Source organism: Lontra canadensis, unplaced genomic scaffold, assembly GCF_010015895.1.
Source record: "Lontra canadensis isolate GAN:19392208 unplaced genomic scaffold, GSC_riverotter_1.0 scaffold105, whole genome shotgun sequence".
Lineage (NCBI taxonomy): Eukaryota > Metazoa > Chordata > Mammalia > Carnivora > Mustelidae > Lontra > Lontra canadensis.
This window is the reverse complement of record NW_022631099.1, coordinates 3082458-3096091: the sequence shown is the minus strand read 5'-3', so window position 1 is coordinate 3096091 and position 13634 is coordinate 3082458. Positions and strand designations below refer to the sequence as shown.

The 13634-nt window shown below is 46.9% G+C and overlaps 1 protein-coding gene across 1 annotated transcript in view; it reads right to left on the bottom strand.

Annotated features, from left to right (window-relative positions):
• JPH2 (junctophilin 2) overlaps nucleotides 1-13634 on the bottom strand; it is a 62647-nt gene that overhangs the window by 47572 nt on the left and 1441 nt on the right. The window lies entirely within an intron of this gene.

The window sequence follows — 13634 nt, the reverse complement described above, 5'->3', positions numbered from 1 at the left end:
TTTCAAGTTTCAGCTTAAATGTGACTTCATCTGGGAGGATTTCTTGAGTCTTACCCCCTGAGTACTACTACATGATGTCATGTCGCCCTATACTTCTTCTCACTTCTCCCAATTGCAGTTAAATAATTACTAAGATCATCTCTTCACCATAAGCCTTTCCCACCGGACTTTGACTTCCAAGAGGGAGGGAGCCATGTCCAGCTTACTCCTACTGTGACTCCAGCATCTAGCCCAGTTCCCAGGCCCAAAGAATCCCACAGTAAACATCTGATGAATCTGTATCTTCTTCTCAGTGACACCCTCCTGTTCTTCCAGGGGCAAGAACCACACTTTCTTTTTTCCCTCATGACTTAGCATGTGGTACATTGCTCAGTAGTGACTAGCAGCAACTGCCAATGTGTTCAGTTCTAGTATTAGCAGCCCAAGCCCCGGGAATCATTGGGGTGCATGCAAAAGTTGGGAGAAGGCCATGACCTTGGTAAATACAGTTCTGTCCCTCATACTAGGCCCCTAAATTTAATAAAACCTGAATATCACCTTCTCCCTGCAGTTTAGTATAGAATAACCTGGGTTTTAACCTTTACTCTGACACCAAATAGTTCTGGAACACGCCTGAACCATTTAAGCCTACTGAACCTCCATTGGTCCTTAAAATGGAGGTAATGATACCTACTTCCGAATATTGTTCATTCATTTATTTGAATTCAGTATTTGCTGTGGATCCTGCATTCTTGATGTTAGAAGCTGGGGACACGGTGGTAAAAATATAGACATGACCTCTGCCCTCAAGGGACTTGGAGACAAGTGCTGGAGGGACAAGATTTAATCACCAGAAATAAATGTGAGGCAGCCGCAGCAGTGGCACAGAGTGCCTTGGCTGGTGGGGGAGTTCTGGTCGGCCAGAGACTAAGTGAACCATATGTGAGGACACTGCACATAGTAAGCATTCAATAAAGGGTAGCTTTTTGCCAGGCCAGAATCTTTGCTCAGAAAAGCTGGCCCAGAAAGGATTAACTGGAGAGATGAAAAGAAGCCAGGGAAGACAGAAGAGCTCAGAGGGAGAGAAGGAGACAAGCTTTGATTTTCCGCCTTGGTCTGCTTGTTTGTCGGAAAGCAGGCCTCTGCCCTGGGATGCCCAGGCTCGGCTGACTTGGCCCCTTCTCTGACTCCGGAGGCCTTACAGCATCTGTCCTTGGGAGGAAGAGAATTTGGGAAGTCTGTTCATCACTGAAATCTGCCTCCACACCCTTGAAACCACATGCTAGAGTAGCTTCTGGAAGCCACATCTATAGCACAAGATCCACCTTCCTGGCCAGAGAGTATGACTTAATTGATGTGGACACTGAGTTTTTATAAAGTGCCTCTGATGATTCTGATATGCAGCTTGGGTAAGAGCTGTAAAACCTCTCTGCTGACCTCCAGTTAACCAGCGGGCTCCGTTCCTTTGGTCAAACCCGCAACCTGCCGTGCCTGGCAGGTGTTGTGCCGACCCTGGTGGTTACCCAACTGGAGACCGTTCCTTTGCTGATGGAACCTCATTCTGTCCTGAGGCCCATCTCTCCTCCCTGGGCCTCAGAGAAAGACTCCCTATGCAGGAGTAGATCCCGACTCCTCTCAGCCAGACTTCCTGTCTACCCATCTTGCCAGTGATTGCATTCAACGTGAGCATTTGATGGAATCCAGCATTGAGACCAGAGGGGAAGCAGAAAAGAGCTCCTAGTTCTTATAGAGAGAAACACGCAGAAACATAGTTTTCTGCTGCTGGCCATTGCCACCTGTGGAGGTGACCCCTGGAGCTGTGGTAGCCGACTCGGTACCACGATGGGAGCTACTGAGAACAGAGCTGACACTGTGGATTGCAGAGCAAAATGTAGCAGGAACCTGGGCCCTTGTTGACATTGTTGAGCCTCCAAGTCAACCAGTCCTGAGACTGCCCTGCCTCTGGATTCTTCTTTATATGAGATCATAAATATCCTTATTGCTTTAGTCTATGCTGTCCAATATGGTAGCCACTAGACAAATGTGGTTATTGAGCACCAGACTGTAAAGAATTAGTACCCCCCAAAAAATGTAAAATGTCTCGCTAATAACTATATATTGATTACACATAGAGATGATAATATTTGGGGTAATGGGTTAAATAAAATATATTATTAAAACTAATTTCACTAGCAAAGTTTAAATTGCCTATGTAGCCCACATTATATTTCTATAGAAAGTGCTTGTTTAGGTCACTTGGGGTTTTCTATTACTTGCAGAAAAAAAAAATCGTAACAAGTATAGATATCATCATCCTGATTCATAGTTGGAACACTTGAAACCAAGAATTTAAATGACTTGGTTTAAAAGGTTTGAAAGTTCTCACCCAAACCTTCTAAGGAAGCCAACCATTTCAGAAACCCAAGGGAAGTCTAGGAGATCCAGAGTCCAGTTTGAAACAGAGAAGAGACATGTGGACCAGATCAGGGATTCTGCCTCTGAATACAGAATGGACACTAAGAACACCACCCTTTCTGGCCAGGGACACCTACATATTTCTAGAAGATTGTCTGAAGTCTGAACATCAGTGTCACTAGAGGACTGGACAGAGATGGAGAGAGCAGAATCATGACTAGCTCCTCTCCAGGGGGTCCCTGCTGCATATGGAAGTCCTGACCTGACAGCCCAGTGTCTCCATGACCTAGTCTCAATTCACCCTCCCAGTTTTATCTTCCCAAATCCACCAAAGCGCAGCTTCAAAGCCACCTCCTTTAGGAAACCCTCCTAGGCTATCTTCCTTCCTCCATACTCTCATTGCTTGAGACATTTGTCACTTCTTACCTCCTATGATAGCTATCTTATCTCCATCTCATCTATTCTTGCTAATAGTCATATCCAGCCCTTTTCTAAGTTCTCTCACACAGGGTCAGATATTAGGACAAGATCTTGGGACAGGACCATGGAAGTGTCATCAGCAGATTTCAGACAGAGTTTGATGGAGAATGGCAGGTAGGGGATTGAGCACCAGAGAGTCCAGGGGTCAGTGGCTCTTGTCCAGGCTCACTAGAATTGGACCAGGTAAACCAATGTACATGGTGGTAAACGCCAGGCCCATATGTCACAGATAACTATGGAGATGCTCCTGAGAATAGGGCACCCACCCCAGCTTGGCTCTACCCCACCTTGATAAAGACCATGGACCCAGGGTCGCTGAGAAAGCAAGCCAGGCCTGACCTGTCTTTGTGGACAACAGAATAATGGAAATGGTTTGGGCTTTGGAAACACACGGGCCCAACTCTGAATTTTGCTTTCATTTCCCCTGCTTCTCTTTATCTCCTCCTTATCCATCTGGTCCAGGCTGCACCAGTTCTCCCTGATTTACCACAGCTGTGTCTTCCCTGGTCTCTCACCTCCCCTAATGCTTCAGTCTACCCTTTGCCGCTGGCAGAGTCATCTCTTAATAAGATGTAGATATGACCAGGTAACACCGTCTAAAACCCTGCAGTGGCTTCTGAGTGCCTTGAGGATTGTCGTGGGTCCTCAAGTGAAGATTGTATGTGAATGATTTGGGGGGAATGCTCTTGGAATGAACGATCGGGAAGCAGGATTCCAGAGCAGAAGTTGAACTATTGAAACCAAGGCTTCTGCTGATCCCGTTGGGGAGCTCTGGAGCCGCTATGGTCCTTCAGGGTTGTGCAAGGAGTCTGGGGCTTTGAACTCCTGTATGAAGCACTCATTAGCTATGCATTGCCGACAGAGGGGGGCAACTCTTTTTGACAGACGACAGTGCCCCCACTACGAGCCATCAGCAACCAGCGCTCCTGGCAGCAGGCGGGAGAAGGAGGACACTGCTCTGGAGTGGTATCTGAGGTGTCCAGCAGCACCTACCATAAGGATGAAGTCAAACTCTGCCCTGTGACCCACAAAGCCCTCAAGATCTGGGCCCTGCCAACCTTCCAGCCTCACTGACTCCACTCTTTCTCAGTCTCTGTGCTCCTGCCTTTTCTTGAACCCAACAGCCTTTTGTTGTGTCCACCTCCAAGCCTTTGTACTAGTTCCTTTTGCCAGGCACAGTGTGGTTCCTGTTACCTAGCTATGCCCTGTCCATCCTTCAGATCTTAGCCTCAACACCACTTCCTCAAGGAAGCCTTCTGTGATTACTAGACCAGATCAAGTTCCTGTTACCCCCATACACTTTTCTACTTTCCCTTCAAATTGCTTATCCCATTTGTAATTAACTAGCTGTCCAATGCTGGTTTCTGTTGTTAGAGCACAAGCTTCTAAAGGCAGGGGCCAAGGCTGCCATAATCACCACAGCATTGCCAGCACTCAATGCAATGACTGACACATAGAAGGCATTCAGCAGATACTGTCAGCTGAGTGTACAAGTTCATGGCCTTGAGCACATTCTCTTTGAGTCTATCTCTAGTCAGTAAAGTAAGCATAGCAAGTTTACTTCACAGGATTGCTAGAGGGTTTACATGGGTTCTCTAGCAGAGATCTCAGATTCTCAACAAATGCTGGCTCCCTTCGCTTCATGGGAAAGAACTGCAAGGTGACCAGTCATCCCAGTTTGCCTTAGACTGAAAGGTTTCCCAAGACATAGGACTTTCAGTACTAAAACCAGGACAGTTCCCAGGCAAAGCAGGATGGTTGGTTACCCTCAATCTGGACAAGAAGGAAAAAATGGGCATTTCATATTAGCACAATGTTCAGTGGTATGCTAGTAGAAAAGCTCTTTGGAAAAATAAACAAACAACCCTAATTTGTAGTGCTAGCCAAGTTCCATCATATAAATATACCCATAGTGGCTAGTCAGGCCACAATTGAACAGCCAGCTTGCAACATTTCTGAAAATTTTAGGGATGGGCTCTTATGAGCTGGTAGCAGCTGGTACCAGCACCCTGTGTATAATACAGACTGTCATGTTCCCTCCTGATATCTGCAAATGTGTAACACTTCATAGACAACCGCAACTTGGGGGGTAAGTGAGACTATTTCAATCCCAAGAAGGTCACAGGTGGAGTGGCCCTCCAAGACCATCTAGTTCAAGGCAGTAAGTAAACTGTCATACGGGCCATTTCTTACCCACCCTGTGACCACAACAGACATTGCTAATCAATCATGATGCTGAATCCCAATGCCTTGCTCTCTGGCTTGCCTGCAAGGTGACACCAGGGCTCCTGAATGTGGCCACCTATCAAAGCTCCACTGTCCCTGATTTCCCAGGATCGCTGAGAGGTAACCCAAAGCAGAGGAGCTAGCAGTGCTTGTGACCAGCTTCTGGGAGCAGGGTCAGGTTACAGCGGGTATATGACAAGTCCCCGTAGCCTGCAGGGCTCCACCACCCCCACATCCAGAGGCTGCTACCTCAGATGACACCCCACAGCTCACATGATAAGCAAATCACCTGGGTGCCGCCAGCCCTGGGGACCTGTAGCCTGGGTGGAAGTCCCTTTGCCAGGCTCTGAGTCAGCTCAATAAACCTAAGGGCCTTGGAAACCAGAAATAACTGGGTGTAGAGGAAGCAAAAGAAATCAAGGAGAGTCTAGGTTCAAAGGACCCTACACTGGTCATTTAGGCCCACACCTTCCCAGCTGGGATAGAGTGTGGTGGGGCTGTGCCCTTCTCCCTGCCTCCCATCAAGGGCCTATATTGTAAGGTTGTCCTGTCATCAACGATGTGAAATTTGATCACTTTGTTAAGATGGTATCCATAAAGGAGTCAAATTTAATTAAAAATAAAAGTTACAGGGGCGCCTGGGTGGGTCAGTCAGTTGAGTGTCTGACTCTTGACTTCGGTTCAGGTCATGATCTCAGGGTCCTGGGATTGAGCCCCTGGTCAGGCAGTATGCTCAGTGGGGAGTCTGCATGAGGGTTCTGTCTCTTGCTCTCCCTCAGCCCCTCCCCCATGCTCATGCTCACTCACTCTCTCTAAAATAAATGAATAAATCTTAAAAAGATAAAGGTAATAAAACCACTGTGCATGCCAAATGGAGCCATTTCTTGCAGGCTGTGTGCAGCTCTCAGACCTCAGTGTGTGTCCCTGACTCCACACAGTCCATATGACAGTGGGCAGCATATGCTTGCATACCTCTAGGCACAGGGTGCTCTCTACTTGCCTGGAGGGAAGTGGGTTCTGGAGTTCCCACAGCCCCTGGATCATTCTGTGGATTTTGCCAGGTGGTCTGGGTCAACCAACTCTGTTTTAGAGCAATGAGTAAGGGTCCTGGATGCTTTACCTGTGACCAGACCTAACTGTCCACCTACTCTGGGGCTCTGACTTCAGAAGGCATAGGAGGGGACAAGGACAGCCTTCTGGTCTATGGCAGGAAACAACTCTGTCCTGCTCAGACTGCACCCCAGCCTCAACCAGGGCCCTCAGAAAATGAGACTCAACATTCCTCACAAGGGTGTGGCAGCAAGGGCTGGCCCAGGGAACAGCTGCTGGGGACTCAGAATTAGCCTGGAAACAAGCGCGCTTGATGAATCCCAAGGGCCTGGCCTTGGACAGGAGTGTGTGCAGAGATTGGGCCATTTGGACCCATGCAACACAGAAGGCAAGCCTGCAGAGAAGAAAGACTAATTGCGTCCACTTCCCCGTCTTGCTGAGGGTCCACTCTCCTCCCCTGGGGTCCCGGATAAAACCAAGAAGCTACCAGGACAGCAACGCAGCCAGCTGTCACACTGGCCCCCCTGGCTGTGAACTGGGACATGAGATTTTCAAGATGAGGTTAAATTATGCTGATTCTACATTCGAAATGGAATCGTGCCTGGCATGAGTTCCATCTACACTGGCAGGACTCAAGGCAGAACTAATCGAATCAAAGTCTTAGCTTGTTAACTTCTCCAAAGTCAAAACCTAGTTTCTGTGCTTAAACAGTCTCCCCAAAACAGCTATGGTTCAGGCCCTCCTGAATTAGTTTACCCTCTATACTGTGAAGTAAATGCAGAAAGGAGAATAGTTTCGGGACTTTCTAGGTGCCAGGCACTATGCTAAGTGCTTTTTACGTATTATCTCATTTCATTATTTCAACCATATTTTGGAGATTTTGTCATCTCTGATGGAAAAAATGAAACAGGAGCTCAGAGAGGTTACGTGTGTGCCCACATTCATAGAATTAAGAAGTGGCACAGCTGGAATCAGAACCCGGATGTGGCTCCTGTAAGCCGTGAGTGCCAAGTACCACATGCCGTTTTTACTCCTGACTATCAAGACTGCCACACTTGATTTTTAATAGCAATCAGGAAATTTAAATTAAAAGATGTTCCTTTTAAGTCCAAAGAAGAACAAAAAAATCCCACTAACCCTAAGCAATTAATTCGGCAGTGTAAAAGGATTCAAAGTCAACCTACAAAAATAATTGCGTTTTTATAACCCAGCAATGAACAATTGGAAAAATGAAATTTAAAAATCCCATTTACAATATCATTTTTTAAACTTGTGAATTTTATTCACCACCACCACCAACAACAAAAAAAATGTGCAAAACACTGAAAACTTCAAAGGATTGCTAAGTGAAATTAAAGACCTAAATAAATAGGGATATATACCATGTCCATGAATTGGAAGGCTCATTGCCATTAAGTTGTCTGATCTCTGCAAATTGATAAATGGGTCTAATGAATTTTTTTTCAAAGATTTTATTTATTTGACCCACAGAGAGAGAGATCACAAGTAGGCAGAGAGGCAGGCAGAGAGAGAGAGAGAGGAAGGGAAGCAGGCTCCCTGCTGAGCAGAGAGACCAATGCGGGGCTCAATCCCAGGACTCTGGGATCATGACCTGAGCTGAAGGCAGAGGATTGAACCCACTGAGCCACCCAGGCACCCCAGGTCTAATGAATTATTAATCAAATTCCCATTGGGCTTTTTAGTAGAAATCAGGAAGCTGATTTTATAATGTTTATGGAAATGGAAATGGAAATGATGTAGAAGAACCCAGTCTTAAACAAGAAAAGCCAAGTTGGAAGATTTACTCTGATTTTAAAATTTACTATAAAGCTGTGATAACAAAGGTAGTGTGATATTGGCATAAAGGCAAACAGATCAACAGAAAAGATATTCCTTTGGAGAATGAATGAGTGAATGAGTGAATGGATGAATGAATGAATGAAGTTGCTTCAAGGAACACATTCCCCAGGCCCAGATAATGTGACACTAGGTATTGCTCATGTCCCTGTCCTGGCAAATTCACTTTGCTCCCAAGTTCACTGTCAGTTGGGTTAAAATGAGCTTACGGGGGCGCCTGGATGGCTCAGTGGGTTAAAGCCTCTGCCTTCGACTCAGGTCATGATCCCAGGGTCCTGGGATCGAGCCCTCCATCGGGCTCTCTGCTCAGCAGGGAGTCTGCTTCCTCCTCTCTCTCTGCCTGCTTCTCTGCCTACTTGTGATCTCCGTCTGTCAAAAAAAAAAAAAAAAAAAAAAAAAAAAAACCTTAAAATGAGCTTACGTCATCAGCTTTGGGCAAGAGAAAGAAAATTGGATCCAGAGAGCAGAAGCTTGGGTTTTTTGACCCAATTGTGTCATAGTTAAACATAAAAATATCATCTTTTCAGTGTGTCATATTAATAAAAGCACTAACCACACGTCAAGCTCTAAGTGCTTTACTCTATCAGGGCATCATTTAATTTTCTCAACAAGATAGGATAAAAGAAAAAAAATAGCAAGGATTGCATAGAGGAAGGGAACTATTATTTTGTGATGATTTATTTCAGTTTTGCATTTTTGCGTATGTATGTACAGAATTACAATGTGAAGTACCTGATTCATAGTGGGTTGCAAACGCCAAGATTTGAACACCACTAAGTGTAGTCAAAGAGAGTTATTAAGAACCCTGAATAGCTGAGTGCGGGTAGGATTCCGGGCACAGAGCCTGGTGTAAAAACACTGTAAGCGGCAGACGTAGTTGTGATCACTGTCCGGGCCCTCCTCAGAAGCGTCCTCCTGTGTCATTGCTCAGGGCTCTGCGCTCAGAAGGCCCTGAACTTGGTTTAATGCTCTGTCGTCATTACCTCGAAATTCTTCATGGTTTTAAGGAGGGGGGCCTGCGTTCATTTTGTACTGGGTCTCCCAAACTACACAGCCGGTTTTATTTTGTATAGTGGTTTATCGCTTGTTAAAATAGCTATTTATACTAGGAACTTTTTTAAAAAAGATTTTTATATATTTATTTGAGAAAGAGGGACAGAGTGAATGGGATGATGAGGGAGAGGGGATTTAACGCAGACTCTGTACTGAGCACAGAGCCCAATGCAGAGCTGGAACCCACAATCATGAGATCATGGCCTGAGCTGAAACCAAGAGTCCAAGCTTAACCAGCCACCCAGGTGCCCCATATACTATGAACTATTTAATTATCCCTTATTACCAATTCTTATTCCTTATTACCTTATTCTTATCCCTTATTACCAAATTCTATCACTGCTTCTTACTAGTTAGAGGACTGTGAGAGAGAACACAGTACGTAAACTCTTTGTCTCCTTTGCCTTTTCTGTAAGATGGGGGTAATAACAGAACTTCCCCATAAGGTTGCTGTGAAGGTTTAAGTAACACATGTTCCATGCCAAGAGCAGCACCTGCACATAGTTAGCACCTGCACATAGTTAGCACCTGCACATAGTAAGCACCTGCACATAAGTAACCAAAAATTAACTATTATTATGACTGGCTTTATAAGCAAAGTCAACCTTGCGCTTGTTCTGTTTTGTTTTTGGGAGTGAGTGAGAGAGCAGAGAATGGGCACAGGGAGAGGGAGAGAGAGAATCTGAAGCAGGCTCCGTGCCCAGCATGAAACTGACACTGGGCTTGATCTCACGACCCCCCCGAGATTATGACCTGAGTGGAAATCCAGAGTCAGATGCTTAACCGACTGAGCCACCTGGGCACCCCTGGGCCTGGTTTTTCCACTGCACATTTGGGGGAAAGGACTGCCAACTAGCTGAGTGCTTCTGGAACTTAGCAGATTACTTCGAGAATCTGAAGGCGATCTGAGGAAAAACACAGGCAATCCCTGCCCATAGGCCCACATATGGCCTGCACACTGATGGGCCTCTGAGGCCAAGGCCGGGGCTCCAGGTCAGGGACCTCGGAAAGCAAAGATTACCAGTGGCCCTTCTAGTCCTGGAGTCTGTGGGTCTCTGGGGTGGGAACAGCTAGGCTGCCAAAGGAGCATTACTACTTAAGGCCTGGGTGAATGCTTGCTTTGGGGCTTTAAGCCAGCAGCTATTTTTGGTTTTGCTCTATATGGCCAGGGCAGGAAGAGGGCTTGTAGGCGGGGGAGGGGTGCCAGGAGGCTTATAGCAGGGTTTGGGAGCGGGAGCTCGCTGCCTTGCCACCTTCCCCTCCTCAGGGAAGAGCTGGACAACTTCCTCAACCTCCAGCTGACATGACAGGCGACAGGCGTGGAGGAGAGGGAGAGGCTGTGGAGGGGGGAGGGGCAACGGCTTCGATGAAGCTGTACATCCAGTCACTTTAGAGCCGTGATTTTCAAACTTTTTTGACCCTGACCTGCAGTAAGAAATACATGTATGCAGACATCAGGTAAGAAATACACACTGCGTGTAAACACAGAAGCCTTTCTACACACATTGTATGTGTACGTGTATCTTCAGCTGAACAGACGTTTCAGGAAACAATGCTTTCTTATGCGCTGTGAAATGCACTGCTTTTTATGTTCTGTTCTTTCATTTTTAAAAATGCCGCTCATGACGCCCTGAACTGGAGTTACCTCCTGTTAGTGCTTCCAGTTTGGAACACTGCTGTTTCCTGTGACTGCAAGGTAAGGTGGGGACCGCAGGAAATGGGACATTTGGTCCCTCTGATCAGTACCTCCTAACACTAGGGATAAGATGCAAGCTTCAGCTTTATCTCCTGGCTGGCAGCAAGTTCTAGACCTCCTGGCTTTCGTGTACTCTGTTCCCTCAACCTGGAGCACTCATCCTTGACCCCTGCCACCTGCCTCACTCCTTACTTCAGAGTCCGGCTTGCCACTTACTCCAGGAAGCCTTCCTGAATGCCTCAGTCTGGTTAGTTGCCTGCCTCTTCCTCCCTTAGTCCCCACTTTCCTACCTAGCACCCGACACCCTATAGCATGATTTCTTGTAGATTCTGTGGAAGATAGGGACCATTTCCATTCTGCTCATTTCTACACTCCTCCCTCCCAGCACGATACCGCCAGCTTCATGATAATCACTCTGTACATATTAGTGGAGTGAATTAATGAGAGTAATTATAACAACTACAATTTATCGAGTACCCATTTTCCCCACAAGAAATCTTAGGAGGGATTAGCATAAGCCCATTTTATTGGTGATGAAACTGAGGCTCCATGGTATGAAATCATGGGATAGGCCAAGATAATAACGCAGAGCTCCCCGACTCCCAGCTGCTTCTAATCCCGGATCTTAATTGTCTGCATTCTCTTCAGCTCTGCTCCGGCTGGAGCAAAGGGCAGGTCCTTAACAAACCCTTAGGGAACCGATGACAGGTTGATTAAAGAGATTTTCCAAAGCAGTGGCCACATCTAATTTTGGAGTGTTGCACCTCGTGTGTGGCTTGAGAGAGAGATCCGTGAGGTTTCCAGGGCCCCTGGATGTGGGACTGTCTCATTCGGAAGAAGAGTCTGGGCTTCTAACAAACCAGAGGAGCAGATCTTCAGTTAACCCGGCCCGAGAGCAGGTCTTGCAGTTAAGCGGGCCTGAAGAGCTCCTGCGCACACCCAGAATCAAACCCGGGGCTCTGCAATGCCTACGTGATCTGGCGCACACTCACAGCTCCAACGTCAGCCCCTGTCTGCTGTTCCCTTCATCCACTCTATTCTTGCCACCCTGGCATTCCTGCTGTTGCTCAAATATGCCAAGTCCAGTTCTGCCTCAGGGCCTTTGTGACTGCCATTCCCTCTGCCTGGAAGGCGTTACGCTCTCCCGAGTCCTCCCATCCTGCTTCCCAGACCACGCTATCCAAAAAGTCATCCTCTTCCTTCTCTATTTTCCTTGCTCCCTGCCCTGGCTCCTGGAATTTGCTGTGGGATTGTGCCCAACACGTAGCTGGTGCTCCATAATATTGATTGCATGAACGAATGAGTGAATGAATAGGTTTTCCCTCCCTCTAAGACATATTGGGAAATCAGTCCATAGTTTCCCAGGAATGTGTGTCTCTACGACTCACACCCAGGCCTTCAACACACACACCTTGGCTTGGAGAGAGGAAAGAGGGAAGAGACATCTGGCATCCTGTGTACCACATTGCATAGATAACTGACACCCAACCAGCCCTCGAGGATCCTCTCCACGTTATAGCCAGAGAAACTGGGGCCTGTTCCCTACTCGTCCCCACTGCTCAGCGCAGTGGCCAGCATAAACATCCAGGAAATTGAGTTGCCCTGAACTGTAGAGGTTTGGCAAATGGCTGAAGGTCACCAAATTAGGAAGCGTGGAGCCAGAATTTGTCCTAGCACTGTCCAGCCAGTGTTGTGTCGCTACCACTGTACCCACAGAAACTCTGGGGACACAACCTCTTAACAGCCAGCCACACTTGAGGGTGGGCCCTCACCAGACCCCCACCAGCAGGCAGCCCAGTCGGGAGCATCCTGGACCTGACGCCCCCCTGTACAGGCTTCGACTTGACCATAACTTTCACCCTGGGCTGGCTCGTGCGCCTTCCTGCTCCACCCCAAACCCACTCCCAGACTGCCCACTTCCTGCCCTCTGTCATAGAGAGGGGAGACTAGTGACACATCTAATATACTGTGAATGCCTTCTGACAGACGCCAACCTATTTTTGTTCAAGTAGCTATAGTTTTGAGTCATCCGTGTCAGCAACTCTTTCCAATGGGGCATGTGAAGGAGACTTCACAGAAGTATCCTGAGCCGGAAGGAAACTGAATGACCATTTAAAGCAGAGCCAGCCAACTTTCCTGTAAACAGCTGAAAAGTAAATATTACAGGCTCAGTGGACCAAAGGGAGATGATGTAGGGACTTTCTTGTAATTTCCACATGTCACAAAGTAGAGTTCAACGTTTGATTTTTTTCAAATATTTCAAAATGTAAAACGACTTACAGCTCATAAGCTGTACAAAAACGGGCAGCAGGCCAGCTGGGCCGGCTCTCTATAGTTGGAAAGTGCCTGATGTAAAGCAATGCTTCTTAAACTTTAACGTATATAAAAATTCCCAGGGGGGGCTCGTTAAATGCCTGGGCCTACCCTTGGAGATTCTGATTCAGATTCAGGTCTAGATGGGGCCCCGGAGTTTGCATTTTAACTGGTGGACAGATGATGTTGGTACTCCCTCTCCAATGACCACATTTTGAGCAGCACCTGACATTCTAAAGCCCATTTTGTGGATCAGGAAACTGAGGCCCAACTAAGTGATATATGCAAGGTCACAGCCAGGGGATGAGGTGATGATATCTTCTCTGCCACTTCCCATGGCTGTTTGGCCACAGAAAATTCCTCTTCATCTCCTTAACCCACTGGGAGCGCTCATGCTTTTGAGCTTCTAACTCATTGCTCTCCCCACTCACGTGCTCTCTCTCTAAAGCAGTTTTCCCAACAAGATCCAGCTCAGATGTCACCTGTTCTAAAGCAGTCCCTGACCTCCTCAAATCTAACTTCTTTAGCACAGCAGTCTACCTACTTGTATATAATTGTTTATCTA